The sequence below is a fragment of the Bos indicus x Bos taurus genome, chromosome 6 (genome assembly GCF_003369695.1).
Source record: "Bos indicus x Bos taurus breed Angus x Brahman F1 hybrid chromosome 6, Bos_hybrid_MaternalHap_v2.0, whole genome shotgun sequence".
Taxonomy (NCBI): Eukaryota; Metazoa; Chordata; class Mammalia; order Artiodactyla; family Bovidae; genus Bos; species Bos indicus x Bos taurus.
The window spans coordinates 112,397,658-112,413,306 of record NC_040081.1 but is presented as its reverse complement, the minus strand read 5'-3'; the positions used below and the strand labels follow the sequence as shown (position 1 = coordinate 112,413,306).

The 15,649-nt window shown below is 50.4% G+C and overlaps 1 pseudogene; it reads left to right on the top strand.

The window, feature by feature from the left end:
• Positions 1-3,720: 3,720 nt before the first annotated feature.
• LOC113894660 lies at positions 3,721-14,419 on the top strand (annotated as a pseudogene).
• The last annotated feature ends 1,230 nt before the right edge of the window (positions 14,420-15,649 follow it).

The following is a 15,649-nucleotide window of genomic DNA, read 5'->3' as shown; positions in this document are numbered from 1 at the left end:
TTCAGGCCAGGAGCAGAGGCCAGGACTCAGCAGAGGAAAAGGGTCGTGAGTATGGGGGGCAGTGGGCCTTCCAGCAGCTTCAGGGTGGACTGAGCAGAAGAGTGGGTGGGAGGTGAGGCCAGAAAGGCAGGGGGGACATGTGCTGGAGGGCCCAGGTGCAGGCTTCAGGTCAGGCTCCCAGAGGGCAGACACGGGAGCTAAGGAAGGCTGGAGCTAGAGGATGCCAGGCCCTGCTGCTGTGGGGAGCGCTTGGCACTGGGTGCAGCCCAGGCAGTCTGCCCATGAGGGCATCCTGAGCCCCAGGCTGGTCACACGCCCTAGAGGACAGACAGCGACATGTCCCCAAGAACACACAGAAGTGGTGCTGGTGGGTCCATCGTGTGGACTCCCACGCAGCACAGGGTAAGGTCGGGCTGTTCCTTCTCTGGAACACCCAGCACAAGGCACGCTTCACGCTCTCACGATTCACTATGGCCCAGATCAGGAAGAGGTCACAGGCCACGTGCCCACGTGTGACACTGGGGACAAGCTGGCACTGCTGCGGGGTCCTGCCAGGACCATGTGTTCTCATGGTGCCCGGGCTCAGCGTGCAGGTCATGGTGCATCTCGTTGGAGCTGAACACATGTGCAAGGGCCCTTTTACGTGACAACACTTTGCTGCCAGGAACCAAGGTCACGTGTCCCAGAACCGCAAGTAGCCTCTTCCGCTGGACCACTGGGCATGACAGAGCCTGACCAGAAAGAGCCGCTCCTGTGCTGTAGCCTGTCCCTGCAAGGAAATGCTACCTTCTCTTGAAGTGTGTTAGTCACTCAGTCATGTCTGACTCTTTGTGATCCAAAGGATGGTAGCCCACCAGGCTCCCCTGTCCATGGAATTCTCAAGACAAGAATACTGGAGTGAGTAGCCATTCCCTTCTCGAGGGGATCTTCCCTATCCAGGGATTGAACCCAGGTCTCCTGGCTTGCAGGCGGATTCTTTACCATCTGAGCCACCTACTGGTTAAGAACCTGCCTGCCAATGCCAGGGATATAAACGATTCAAGTTAGATCCCTGGGTTGGATAGATACCCTAAAGAGGGCATGGCAACACACTCCAGTATTCTTGTCTGGAGAGTCCCATGGACAGAGGACTGGAGTCTATAGGGTCCCCAAGAATTGGACTTGACTAAAGCGATTTAGTAAGCCACCAGTGAAGGACAGCCAGCCTCGAGGCTCTTACAGAAGCTGCCCTAACTCTCTGGGAGTCTTCTGGTCTCCAGATCTGTGAGATAATACATGTCTGCTGTTTAAGACCCTCAATGGAAGGAAGGTGCAGGTCAGGTCAGGTCAGGTCAGGTGGGTACCAGGGAGGGGATGGGAGAGAGAGGATGGAGACCTGCTTGGAGACCGTGTTCTCCAGATGTGTATGCTGGAGGAGAGGAAAAGATGGCCAGAAGGGAAAGTGAGTCTCAGGTCTGGCAGCGATATGAAGAGCCACTCAGGCATTTGGGCATCAGACAGAAGAGCCCACTCCCTTGCTCCTGAGCGAGGGTACGGAGACCCCCCGGCAACACTCTGGCTCCTGCAGGTGCATCACTGTGCCCGCCGTCCTCCGGGAAGGAGGCCCTGTGGTTGTCATCTCGCGTGCATTCCCTCAGGGCCCAGCTCCTCTAAGGGCGTCCCATTTTACAGGTGGGCTGCCGAGACCCAGAGAGCTTAGTCTTCTTGCCAAGGTCACTAGCCCTGATCCAGACTTACTTTTGAGTTTCAGGCCTTCTTGCTCCTCCACTAGTTGTGCAACCTGGGGTTCAGTTCAGTTCAGTCGCTCAGTCATGTCCAACTCTTTGCGACCCCATGAATTGCAGCACGCCAGGCCTCCCTGTCCATCACCAACTCCCGGAGTTCACCCAAACTCATGTCCATTGAGTCAGTGATGCCATCCAGCCATCTCATCCTCTGTCATCCCCTTCTCCTTCTGCCCCCAATCCCTCCCAGCATCAGAGTTTTTTCCAGTGAGTCAACTCTTTGCATGAGGTGGCCAAAGTACTGAAGTTTCAGATTTAGCATCAGTCCTTCCAAAGAACACCCAGGACAGATCTCCTTCAGAATGGACTGGTTGGCTCTCCTTGCAGTCCAAGGGACACTCAAGAGTCTTCTCCAACACCACAGTTCAAAAGCATCAATTCTTCGGCGCTCAGCGTTCTTCTCAGTCCAACTCTCATATCCACACATGACCACTGGAAAAACCATAGCCTTGACTAGACGGACCTTTGTTGGCAAAGTAATGTCTCTGCTTTTGAATATGCTATCTAGGTTGGTCATAAGTTTCCTTCCAAGGAGTAAGTGTCTTTCAATTTCATGGTTGCAGTCACCATCTGCAGTGATTTTGGAGCCCAGAAAAATAAAGTCTGACACTGTTTCCACTGTTTCCCCATCTATTTCCCATGAAGTGATGGGATCAGATGCCATGATATTAGTTTTCTGAATGTTGAGCTTTAAGCCAACTTTTTCGTTCTCCTCTTTCACTTTCATCAAGAGGCTTTTGAGTTCCTCTTCACTTTCTGCCATAAGGGTGGTGTCATCTGCATATCTAAGGTTATTGATATTTCTCCTGGCAATCCTGATTCCAGCTTGTGCTTCTTCCAGCCCAGCGTTTCTCTTGATGTACTCTGCATAGAAGTTAAATAAGCAGGGTGACAATATCCAGCCTTGATGTACTCCTTTTCCTATTTAGAACCAGTCTGTTGTTCCATGTGCAGTTCTAACTCTTGCTTCCTGACCTGCATATAGGTTTCTCAAGAGGCAGGTCAGGTGGTCTGGTATTCCCATCTCTTTCAGAATTTTCCATAGTTTATTGTGATCCACACAGTCAAAGACTTTGGCATAGTCAATAAAGCAGAAGTAGATGTTTTTCTGGAACTCTCTTGCTTTTTCCATGATCCAGAGTATGTTGCCAATTTGATCTCTTGTTCCTCTGCCTTTTCTAAAACCAGCTTGAACATCTGGAAGTTCACGGTTCACGTATTGCTGAAGCCTGGCTTGGAGAATTTTGAGCATTACTTTACTAGAGTGTGAGATGAGTGCAATTGTGCCGTAGTTTGAGTATTCTTTGGCATTAAAACCTCGGGTAGTCAGGTCCTATTTGTGAGAGCCCACTTTTCTCCTTAAAAGAGAGATTACAATTGCTATTGCCAGGCTCAGTCTGGGGTTTCATGTGAAGGAGAGTGTATCACGGTGGGCCTCCTGGTGGTGGCACGCCCCACACTGAGTGTTACGTTTTGCAGGTAGGTCAAGGAGCCAGACCAGTGGGTTGGGGGCAGGGATGGGTAAGATGCCCAGTGGGAAATACCACTGGGAGAGGCCTAAGAAGGGGCATGAGGACTGGGGTGAGGAGAGCCAGGCCTGGCCAGAGGGAAGCTGGCAGTCCCCCCAGGGGAGGTGGTATTTGGGGTTTGTCTAAAGGTGGATGGTCAGGACACCGCAGATGGGAGCAGAGTGCTGCTGGGGAGTGAGCGAGTGCCATCTGCCTGCACTGCTCAGGTGACAGCATCTGTGTGGGTGTCACTCTGGTTTCCTTCCCACTCTATCCACCAAAGGGTGGTGGCCCAGTCAGCTGGCTGGAGGCCGGGCCCTGCAGGCAGGCAGATGTCCTCCTGCCCCTGAGCTGGCCGAGGAGATGGAGCCGCCTCTGCTCCTGCGGTTGGGCCTGATGTGACCCCTGTGGGCTCAGCCTGAGCCCCGATGAGGGTCTTCGTGGTTCCCCACAGCCACATGGACTTGGGCTGGCTGCACACCATACAGGTAGGTGCCCCAAGTGACCCCACACACCTCTTGAAGCTGCGGTCCTTTTTCCATCTGGACTCCAGAGTGGGTTCATGTAATGGGTTTGTGCCATAAGGAGTCTCAGCCTGGACGCCATCACTACTCAGCTATGGACTGGCTGAGGGCTTCCCTGGTGGCTCAGATGGTAAAGAATCTGCCTACAGTGACGGAGACCCAGCTTTGATCCCTGGGTCAGGAAGTTCTCCTGGAGCATGCAATGGCAACTCACACCAGTATTCTTGCCTGGAGAATTCCATGGACAGAGGAGCCTGGCGGGATACAGTCGATGGGGCCCCAAAGAGTCGGACACGATGAGCAACACACATGGGCTGCTCTGGGTAGGGGTGAGAATGCGTCCCCGGCTGCAGTGGGTGGAAGGTGTTCTCAAATATTCCTTGAGTGAATGAATGAACCAGGGCAGAGGGAAAGAGGTCAGGACTGATTTCCATAAGTTTCTGGGGCAGGTAACTGAAATGATTACCCAGGCCTGCACAAGCTCTTTTCTGGAAGAAGGAAGGAAATAAATGAATAGGACCACTCTGTCATCATGGATACAATACTTTCCGTGAAACGTTAATAATCGAGTCACTCATTTTAAAGGGAGTTGGGCAGCAACAGGCCCTGAGGCTGGGGATTGAGTCTGGTCCCGGGTCACTGGTAAGCCTCTGTGGGTGGTCACCCACGTGTGCGTGGAACTGCTGATGTGTGGGGAAGCATGCTCATCACCCCTAGTTTAGAAAAGGGACACTGAGGCCCAGGGTGTGGTGCTGCCCAAGTCAGCATACATCGCTACCTTGCCTGCTCACCCCCTGCCCAAGGCTCCTTGCATTCCTTTATCAGCATCTCTGGGAACCATGGTGAGCCAGCCTGACCCGGATGGGAGCAGACAGAGCTCCATCCTGGGGACTCCCAGCCTCAGGTTATGGGGGAGATAGATCCAGAGAGATGTTCGAGCTGTCAGCTCATCTCAGCCTCAGCTCTTGACACACACTTCCCCATCATTTCATCCCAGGAAGGCCAGTCAGGGTCCCTAGACCTCACTCCAGGGCCCTGTTGTCGACTGGCCTGTCCTCCAAGGCAGGAGTGGTCAGCACGCCCCTCTGGGCTGGCCCGGGGCCTTGGCTGGACTGGCATGACCCTCTGTCACATGGAGTGTCTGCCTCCTCATGACTCTCCTCAGGGGAAGGCTCTCATCTAAGGGGGTCTGCCCGGGTCCTTCTCTCAGTGCAGGGCTCACCATGTGTCCATCACAGAGGAGACACTGGGCTCGCTTGTTTGAGGAGCAGGGGGAGCTGAATGCAGGGCCTGGACAGGCTTCATGGGAGCGCCCCTGGACACCGTGTCTCCCTGGACGTTCCTCCTCGGTCCCTGGTCCACGCCCTCTGGTTTCCCGCATGGGTCTGGAGTTATGGTCTCTCCCCCTCTCCACCCTAGGAGAGCATGCAGGCTTATGTCACCAATGTCTACAACTCCATGGTGGAGGAAGTGACCCTTGAGAAGAAGCGCAGGTTCATCGCTGTGGAACAGGAGTATTTCCGGCTGTGATGGGATGGTGTCTCCTCGGACGGACAGAAAGGCCAGGTAACACTGCCCTCAGGAAGTCCTCACCAGGCAGATGAGAGCAGATGCCCTTGGGGTCCCAGGGACGACCCTTCAGGAAGCTCCTGGGTTGCGCTCCATGAGGCCAGGACAGGGCTGCATAAACCAGGAGGCCACAACCCGGCTGAGGTGTGCCCAGGGCCCGTTTAGTACAGGTTTGCGGTCAGTCCCACACCCAGGGGACAGGTTTGTGTTTGATCCTGCCTTTCTGGTTTCTCCTGAATAATTGAAGCTCTGGCAGCCCAGCCAGGCACTCAGCTGGTGTGAATGGGGTCACCTCTGACACTGGGCACTCTGGAGTGACCTGTGTGCACACCTTCTGACTTCATTTGTGGATCTGCATGGCCCTCATGGGCACCAGAGCCCAGGACCAGCCAGGGGTGCAGGAATCCCTGTGGATTAACCTCTGGGGCTGATTAACTCCGTGTCACAGGGGGTCAGAGGCCCTGCTCCTTGGAGGGGCAGCCTGGGGCCATGTCCTCCCCCCGATCCCCGTATAGTCACAGGTGGGGCTGGCTCTGCAGCTGCAGGTCCCACATCTGGAAGCAGGAGTGACCTCCCTCTTCAGAGAGGCTGTGCCCAGAATGTGCCCAGGATGTAAGCACCTAGGGTGCTTGGGGCGTGGTCCCCTCCAGTCATCACCTGCCCTCAGAGCAGTCGCTGACGGTGGAAGTCAGAGGCTCAGCCACCTGCTCAAGGCAGAGAGCTCAGACGGTGAAGCCGGTGTCCACCAGATCCACAGAGGGGATGTGACCCTGCAGCCTGTGGAGCCGAGAGAACGAGCCTCCCATCTGATGGGCTCTGCCGCGGGCCAGGTGCTGGGCTCAGGTTTGTACAGGTTACTCTACTGACTCCTCCCCACAGCCTGCACGGTGAGGACCCTTATCCTACTGCACAGAGCTGGTCCAGGTTCAGAGAGGGCAGGCATCTGGCTCAAGGTCACACAGCTTATACCTGACAGATGGGTTCTGGGTCAGTATTGTGAATCAGAGCCTTGCTCTCTGGTGTCCACTGGGCAGTTTTTCCTTCTTTACACGGACACGCCCAGAGCCAAATCACTTACTCTTACTCTTACTCTCACAGTTAGGTGTGCTGGCTAAGACCTAGACAGGAAATTCAATAATATGTCCCTGGAAACTAGCAATTTTCCATGAGTTGTGTGGGCTGAATCCCAGTTCCTGGATGGGGCCCAACATGAAGCAGGTGCGCATTTGAAACAGTACACAGTAGGTGTTGTTCCACATTTCTCAAATGAACGATCTGCAAAGACAGTACTTTCAGATCAGATCCAAGCCACAGTCTACCAAGAGCATGTCTACCAAGAGCCACAGTCTACCAAGAGCTCAGTTTCACGGTCTCTGACTGTATTTATGCTTCCATTCTTCCCTTCTTTCATGGATATACTTTATTGTTTGCACCATGAGGTCTGTGGGTTGTTAGCTCCCTAGTTAAAGTAAAAAGGAAAGTAACTCAGTCGTGTCCAACTCCTTCCAATCCCATGGACTGCACCCTGCCAGTCTTCTCTCTACATGGTGTATAATTTTTTTTATTTAATTTTATTTTTTAACTTTACAATATTGTATTGGTTTTGCCATGTATCAATATGAATCCGCCAACTGGAGTGGATAGCCATTCACTTCTCCAGGGGGTCTTCCCAGCACTGGGATCAAACCTGAGTCTCCTGCACTGTAGGCAGATTCCCCACCATCTGAGACACCAGGGAAGCCCAAGAAGGGATCAGAGTCACATCCTCAGCACTGAAAGTACATCCTACACACTGAAGCCCCAGGAAATTCCCTTCATTCCTGTGTTCTAAAATATCTGTTAGACAGACATGTGACAAATGCAATTGGAAGAGCATTCTACAAACGTACCAGCCTGAAACCATAAAAATTATGAAACGGAAATACTCAGGAAGTGTTGGAAATTAGAGGATAAACTCCAGTATTCTTGCTTGGAGAATCCCATGGACAGAGGAGCCCAGTGGGGCACAGCCCATAGAGTCACAAAAAGTTGGACATTACTGAGAAACTGAGCATGAATGCATGCACATGTTATTAATGTGAAATAATAGCCTGAGTTTTGATCATTATATAGCAGTTGTAATTATCTTTTTCTTTCAAAATTGACCTAAACTATTCAGATAAAGGCATATAGTTGCTAACTTGTACTTCCAAATGGTTTAGAAACAACATACTGTGTGTAATGACATGGGAGAGTGTTAACAGAAAGAGGTAAAAAATATTAGCAATGAGATAATCTGGAGAAGGATTTATGGGAGTTTTTTGGTACAGTTCCTGCAAGTTTTCCATAATCTTGGCATCATTCAAAAGCAAAAGCTGTGAACATATGTATCTGTGTATATGCCTAATGAAGCGGCAGCCAGGGACAGGTGCTGTTCTCGGAGCTGGAAGCAGTGATGACCAGGATAGACAGTGTTCTGCTTTTGCAGAATAAATGAGGCTGTGGAGTTTGAAGGAAGGACCATGAGATGCTATAGGCATGTGCCCAGAAAATACAACTGGCTCAGCCTGGGAGGTGTAACCTGGCCCTTTTTTTTCTGCCAAGGTCTGCCAGTTCGTAGCTGAAGTGTGCCTGGAGTTTATCCTCGGAGGCCAGGTCATGCACGATGAGGCCATGACCCGCATTGATGGCCAGATCCTCCAGCTCACAGGTTTGATTACCCTTCCCCAGATCAGGGTCCCTGTGGCCTCCTGTAGGGCTGGGACTGGGTGTCTGAGCCCTGGTCCTGGGCTCCATCTTCCCGTCTCAGCAGGAGACTGTGACCCGTCAACGCTATGACTGCTGCACCGTGTTCATGTGTGCCTGAGTGCAGGGGATGAGGGTGTGGATTCTAGATGAGCCAGCCTGGCTGACTCCTGACTCTGCTAACTCCCAACCCTGTGACCCTGGCACATGATGCAGCCTCATTAGGGCTCGGTTCACTCCTCTGTGAGAGTGCTTGGTAGTGATGGAAGGTCTACCTCGAAGTGGTGTTATGAGATTAAACTGGGATAATTCAAACAGAGCATACTGAGTAGAGTCTGTATGTTGCTGTTCGGCCTCTCAGTCATGTCTGACTCTGTGACCACATGGACCATAGTATACCAGGTTTCCCTGTCCTTGACCATCTCCCGGAGTTGCCTCAACTCATTGAGTCCATTGAGTCATTGATGCCATCCAACCATCTCATCCTGTCTCCCCCTTCTCCTCCTGCCCTCAATCTTACCCAGAATCAGGATCTTTTCCAATGAGTCTGCTCTTTATATCAGGTGACCAAAGTATTGGAGCTTCAGCTTCAGCATCAGTCCTTCCAATGAATATACAGGACTGATTTCCTTTAGGATTGACTAGTTTGATCACCTAGCAGTCCAAGGGACTCTCAGAGTCTTCTCCAACACCACAGTTCAAAAGCATCAATTCTTCAGTGCTCAGTCCTCTTTATGGCCCAAACTCTCATATCCACACATTCGGGGTTAATTTCCTTTAGGATTGACTAATTTGATCTTGCTTTCCAAGATTTTCAAGAGTCTTCTCCAGCACCACGATTTGTAAGCATCAGTTCTTTGATGCTCAGCCTTCTTTATGCTCCAAGTCTCACATCTGTATATAACTACTGGTAAAACCACAGCTTTGACTCTGTGGCACATTGATGACAAAGTGATGTTTCTGCTTTTTAATACAATGTCCAAGTTTGCCATAGCTTTTCTTCCAATAGAAGCTTTAAGTTTTATCATATAAACCCTCCAGCCTGCAAAATGTAGCCTCAGGCCTCACTTTCTGACCACCTGCTCCTTCTGCCTCCTGCTTCCCTCGACCTACTCCCATAACAGAATCTCCTGTGCTTTCAGAACAAGATTTCCTGTTGCTTCCACTCATGCTCAGCTGATGAGTCTCATGGTCCAGGCACTCTCCCCTAGGGGCCACAATACTCGAGCACCTCCCGTCTTCACCATGAACTACAGGTTGTTTCCACAGTGACCAGTGTCTGATTCTTCTCTGGGTCCCTAGGACTTAGTCCAGGGCTGACCAGGGATGGTGGGCACAGAGGGAGGGAGTAAGCACTGACCCGTCTTCCTTCAGGTGCCCACACAGAGGCATCCCTCACCTCTGGTCTCAGCCTTTGATGCCCACTGTCTTGAACATCCCAGAGCTGACCCTGCTGGCCTAACCACAGCAGCCAGAATCCAGGCAAAGTCAGGTTCCCATGACTGGGACAAGAAGGGATGTGGACCCCTGGATCATCCCCAGGGGGTTCTTTGGGGCTCCATTTCCAACATCAGCCAGGCTGCTGGGACCCTAGATGATGGCTCTGACTTCATCTCATGATGACCTCCTGTTCTAAGAACAAGGCATTCAATAAATTCCTTCGGTCCTTCAGTCCAAGAGGCAGTCCTAGAGAAGAGGAGTCTTACAAACTCCCACTCATTGAGGTCGAATTTGAGGCTCAAAGTTGCTGAGTCTTACCCGAGTCCTGAAGCCAGCAGGTGAGGGTTTCATTCTGACCAAGCCTGGCACAGTCAGTAAGATGCTTGAGAGCTCAGCCCCTCTCCCAGGAGGATGAAGCAAGTGCTTGGCCATCTGTGCTCTCCTGGGGGCCTCTGAACAGCCTGGTGGCAGGTGGTGTTGTTCAAGCCCCGTTTTCAAGATGAGGAAACTGAGGCACAGAGAGCTGCAAGGACGTCCATGCAGCCAGCAGTCAAACGACTCCAGCGGGTCCATCTGGCCCTACTCTGTCTGTAACTTGTGCCCCCAGGTATGTGTGTGCGTGTGTGTGTGCGCGTGTGTGTGTGCGTGCATGCGTGTGTGTGCGTGCACGCATGTGTGTGTGCACGTGTGTGTGCGCGCGCGTGTGTGTGCGTGCGTGTGTGTGTGTGCGCACATGCGTGTGTGTGTGTGTGTGTGCGTGTGTGTGTGTGTGCGTGTGTGTGTAGGGGCAGGGTGTACAACTTACTTTCAGTGGGCCCTTTCACACCATCATCCCTGGTTTCCTGGACCAGCACTTGAGGTTGTATCCAGCGTGCCGTGTTTCTCTGGTGTGTTGGGCGGGTCATGCTGGAGCACCCCTCACTGGTCCTGGATCCATTCCCTCCTCGTCACCTTTGTTGAGCCCCTGCTGAGTGCCAGGCCCTGGACAGGAAGAAGGAAGCAAGGAGGTCACCATGGGCTCAGTCTAAGGTCAAGATGATTTCTCAGGTAAGGGTCAGAATGGGCAGGATCTTGTTGGGAGAGGACAGGCCTCTGACCTTCTGCTGCTGTAGCACGGCTTCTCAGACATGTCTTTTTAAAATTTTTTATTTAATTTTAATTAGAGGTTAATTGATTTATAATATTGTGTTGGTTTCTGCCTTATGTCAACATTAATCAGTATACGTATGTCTGGCCCCTCTTGAAACTCCCTCCCACCCACCCCATCCCACCCTTCTAGGTTGTCACAGAACACTGAATTTGAGCTCCCTGCATTATACAGCAAAGCCCCACTGGCTATCTAATTTTACATGTGGTGATGTATATGTTTCAGTGCTGTTCTCTCAATTCGTCCCCCCTTCTCCTTCCCCTGCTGTGTTCACAGGTATGTTCTCTATGTCTGCATCTCCGCTGCTGCTCTGGAAACAGGCTCATCAGTACCATCTTTCTAGATGCCATATCAGATCAGTTCAGTTCAGTCGCTCAGTCGTGTCTGACTCTTTGCGACCCATGAATCGCAGCACACCAGGCCTCCCTGTCCATCACCAACTCCTGGATGCCATATATATGTGTGTTAATATACAATATTTGGTTTTCTCTTTCTGACTCACTTCACTCTGAATAATAGGCTCTGTGTTCATCCACCTCATCAGAACTGACTCGAGTGCACTTTTTATGACTGAGTAATAGTCCATTGTATATATGTACCACAGCTTCTTTATCCTTCATCTGTTGACAGACATCTAGGTTGCTTACATGTCCTACTTACTGTAAATAGTGCTGCAGTGAAAACTGGGGTACATGTGTCTCACTTTTTCCCCTGATGAGTCTCTCTAATGGATGGTCAGTTTTGTTTATCTTCTTAAAGAATCAGCTTTTAGTTTTGTTTTTTTTTTTATCTTTCTTATTATCACCTTCATTTCTTTTTAATTTGTTTCTGCTTTGATATTTATGATTTCTTCCCTTCTACTAAGTTTGAGTATTTTTTTTATTCTTTTTCTATTCGCTTTATATGTCAGGTTTGGTTGTTTATTTGATGGTTCTCTTGTTTCTTGGTTTTTTCTTCTCTTGTTTCTTGTTTTGCTGTAAACTCCCCTCTTAGCACTGCATTTACTGAAACCCATAGGCTTTGAGTTGTCGTGATTTCATTGTCATTTGCCTCTAGGTATTTTTTATTTTTCCCTGATTTCTTCAGTGATCTCTTAGTTATTCAGAAGCATATGGTTTAGCCGCCACGTGTTTGTGTTTTTATAGATTTTTTTCCTGTAGTTGATATCTACTCTTATAGCTTGTGGTCAGAAAAGATGCTTGAAATGATTTCAATTTTTACACTTTACCATGGTTTGATTCGTTACCTAGGACATGGTCTGTCTTGTGCATATTCCATGCGCACTTGAGACAAATGTGAAATCTACTGCTTTTGGATGAAACGGTCCAATGGGTCCAATGTATCATTTAAAGCTTGTTTCCTTGTTAATTTTTTGTCTGGATGATCATGTGAGTAGTGTATTAAAGTCACCCACTGTTACTGTGTTACTGTTGATTTCCCCTTTAACAGTTTTTAGCATTTGCCTTATGTATTGATGTGCTCCTCTGTTGGGTGAATATATACATATAATTGCTGTAGCTTCTTCTTGGATTGGTCCCTTGATCATTATGTGGGATCTTTCAATGTCTCTTGTAAAGTGCTTTATTTTAAAGTCTATTTTATCGTATATGAGTTTTGCTACTCTCACTTTCTTTTGATTTCCATTTGCATGGAGTATCTTTTTCTGGCTCCTCACTTTCAGTCTGTGTGTGTCCCTAGGTCTGAGGTGGGTCTCTTGTAGATAGCATGCTCAGGGGTCTTGTTTTTGTATCACTTCAACCAGTCCCTGTCTTTTTGTTGGAACGTTTAGTCCATTTACATTTAAGGTAATTATTGATATGTGTGATCCTATTACCATTTACTTTCTTGTTTTGGGTTTCTTTTAGGTCTATTCTCTCTTGTGTTTTCTCTCTAGATAAGCTCATTTAATGTTTGTTGTAAAGCTGCTTCGGTGCTGCTGAATTCTGTTAACTTTTGCTTGTTTGGAAAGCTTTTGATTTTTCCAGAATGCAGTCCTTGCTGGGTAGAGTAATCTTGGTTGCAGGTTTTTTCCTTTAATCACTTTAAGTCTATCCCACCACTTCCTTCAGGTCTGCAGAGTTTCTGTTGAAAGCTGTGCAGTTAGCCTTATGAGAAACACCTTGTGTGTTATTTGTTGCTTTTCCCTTGCTGCTTTTAATATTTGTTCTTTGTGTTTAAAGTCTGGCAGATGTGAATGATCTTGCATGACCTATAAGACTAGTGATAAGTCATCCCTTTAGACTGGGTCTGTATCCCCTGAATGAAGTAAAGACTCTGAATGCGGAATTAGGGGCCACAATTTCAACACGCATTGGGCCTGCCCTCCTCAGACACGATCTGGGGTCTGGGTGAGCTCTGCACAGTTTACTGACCCCCCGTCTCAGACCCACCATCCCCAGGTCTTCCCCCTCCTCTCCAGCTGCTCCTTCTTGGTCTCTGTTTCATACACTCCATCTGCTGCTCCCATTGGCCCCTGAGTTCTCAGAGCCCACCCCAAGTCCAGCCACCTGGTGGACTTTGTCACCTCCTCTGCACCAGACCCTAAATGTACTCCAGGCTCCCCCCAGCCTCCCAGCAGTCACCCACCTCCTGGTTGGGCCTTGTTTATGGATCTGATCTCATTTCTGCCCCCAGAACCCTGGAATCTTCTGGGCCAGAGCCAGTGTCCCAGACTGGTGAGCTCATCAGTGAAGGGCAGTTTGACTTGACACCAGGCACTTGAATTCTCTGAGTCTTTGTTCTCTCATTGTAAAATGCAGACTTTAGCCTCAGCTCAGAGTATTCTGATATTATATTTCAGGAGCATCTTTGGGAAGTTTAACCAATGGCTCTCAAATCTGGGGACTTCTGCAGTCACCTTGATCTCTGTACATAGGAATGGCATGAAAATCATGAATAAATAGATGAATATTTAGGTAATTCTGGAATGGGCTATTTGACTTCGTATCTGTTTCAGCAAGACCCTGCTTGGTCTGGAATAGAATTTGAGCCTTGGAGAAGGGCATGAGGCCTGAAAGAGTGAGGGGGTGAAGGGCCACCATTCAGTCACTGAGGAGCTTTGCAGAAGGACACGGCTTTCTCTATGAAACATTTGGGATTCGACCACAATTCTCCTGGCAGGTGGATCCATGTGGTGCGTCTGCCACGACCCCCATCCTCTTTGCCCTGGAGGGCTTCAATGCCCATGTCATCTCCAGGATTGACTATGACCTGAAGGAGGCCATGCAAGATAACCAGGTGAGTCGTGAGCTGCATCTACTCATCCATGTTCTAACCATCAGATCTAAAAACACTGCTGTACCTTTAGTGATGGTGATGAGCTCCCTGTGTCTGGAGCCATTCAAGCTGAGTTAGAGACAGCCTGGCTGGCAGGTCCTGACAGAGAGTCCTGCCCTGAGGAGGGTCAGATGAAGGTGCAGACAGGCACCATCTGGAGGGCCGATTCCTCCGCCTCCTGTGGCTTTGGGAGGTCAGGGGGAACCGTGAGGAGGGGGCAGCAGAGGGGGATCTTGACCTGAACCCCTGAGAGCAGCAGGGGCGGCGAGGAGACTCAGGCGGGGCCTGGGTGGGTTGGGGAGCCGGCAGCCGTGTCGCCCCTGTGCCCTCACTCCCTTCCCTCCGGGTTTGCAGCAGCTGCAGTTCGTGTGGCGAGGGTCCAGATCCCTGTCAGCACAGCAGGAAATCTTCACACACGTCCTGGACCAGTTTGGCTACTGCTCATGAGCACCTGCCTTGGGCCAGCCCCTGTCCCAGCTCCCTCCCTGGACCACCTCAGGCATGGCCCTCATGGTCAGCCCTGAGGACACACACTGAGTACCCATCTTACAGAAAGAACAACTGAGGCCTGGACACCCAGCCAAGGTCTTGCGGTAGCAGCCATGGGGCAGCTGCACTGGGCTCTGGAGGCATTACCAAGGCCTCTGTGTCCTAAGCCCCGTTATGGGCTGTCTTGTGGGCAGCTCTACATCCAGTCCCCTCTGCCCTCTGTGCCTGCGAGGCTGCGGGCAGGGGCTGAGCCCTCATGAACAGGGGAGGTGGGATGAAGGGGCAGCTTGGAGAAGAACCTGGGGGGACTCACTAGCACGTTACTGACATTGGGCTCCACTTTGCACCTGGAACTGCTTCTCAGCTTTTCCACCAGTACTTTTGCTCAGTCCTCTTAGTGATCTTCGTACATTTTATGGTCAGGAGACTGAGGTTCCCAGTGTTTCAAAGTGGTCATTCCTGTGGGCTGGTCCATGGGCCCTCCTACGTGACTCCTTGCTGCCCAGCATGAATGGCGAGACCCTCACCAGGGGCTGTCCAGAGCCCTGAGGTTCCTTCCTGGGGTCAGAGCCTCCCAAGCTATATTGGAGTCTGAGGATTTTGTGCTACTGCTCTATCTTTGTGTAGAATTTAGTGATTCTGTTCATCATGATGTTTTTTGCATTATATTTTATTTCAAAATGTGAAAATCTCATCATGGTGATACTAAGATTTTTGCAAGCATGAAGTTTTATGTGAAGACGAGTATCTCACTTGCGTCGTTTAGGTCCCAGCCCTGCTCTGGGTCCTTGGAATAAGATTTGATGGGCCCAGAGGTCAGCTAAAGAATGAATGATCACATGAATCGCATCTGATCCATGTGGAGGAACTGGGGCCCAGAGGGTGTGTGCTCCATAGAACAGCTGAAAAATTATGGGCCTTTCAGGGTAACATGGCCAAGGTCTGCAGGACTGAAATGTGACACCTTCTGTCCACATAGCTCTCATCTGCCCACCACCACCCTGTCTGCAATAGAAGCCCTGATGCTCTGACCTTGCTGAGCTCTGCCTGCCTCCCAGACCTCGGACTGCTGTCCTTCTCAGGGCTGGGCCCCCTCACACTCCTCTCCCTCTCTCAGTGAAGGATTTTACTGGGATGGTGAATCCATCTTCCCAGATCCACCTGCGGATGGCTGGTACCCCAACATGC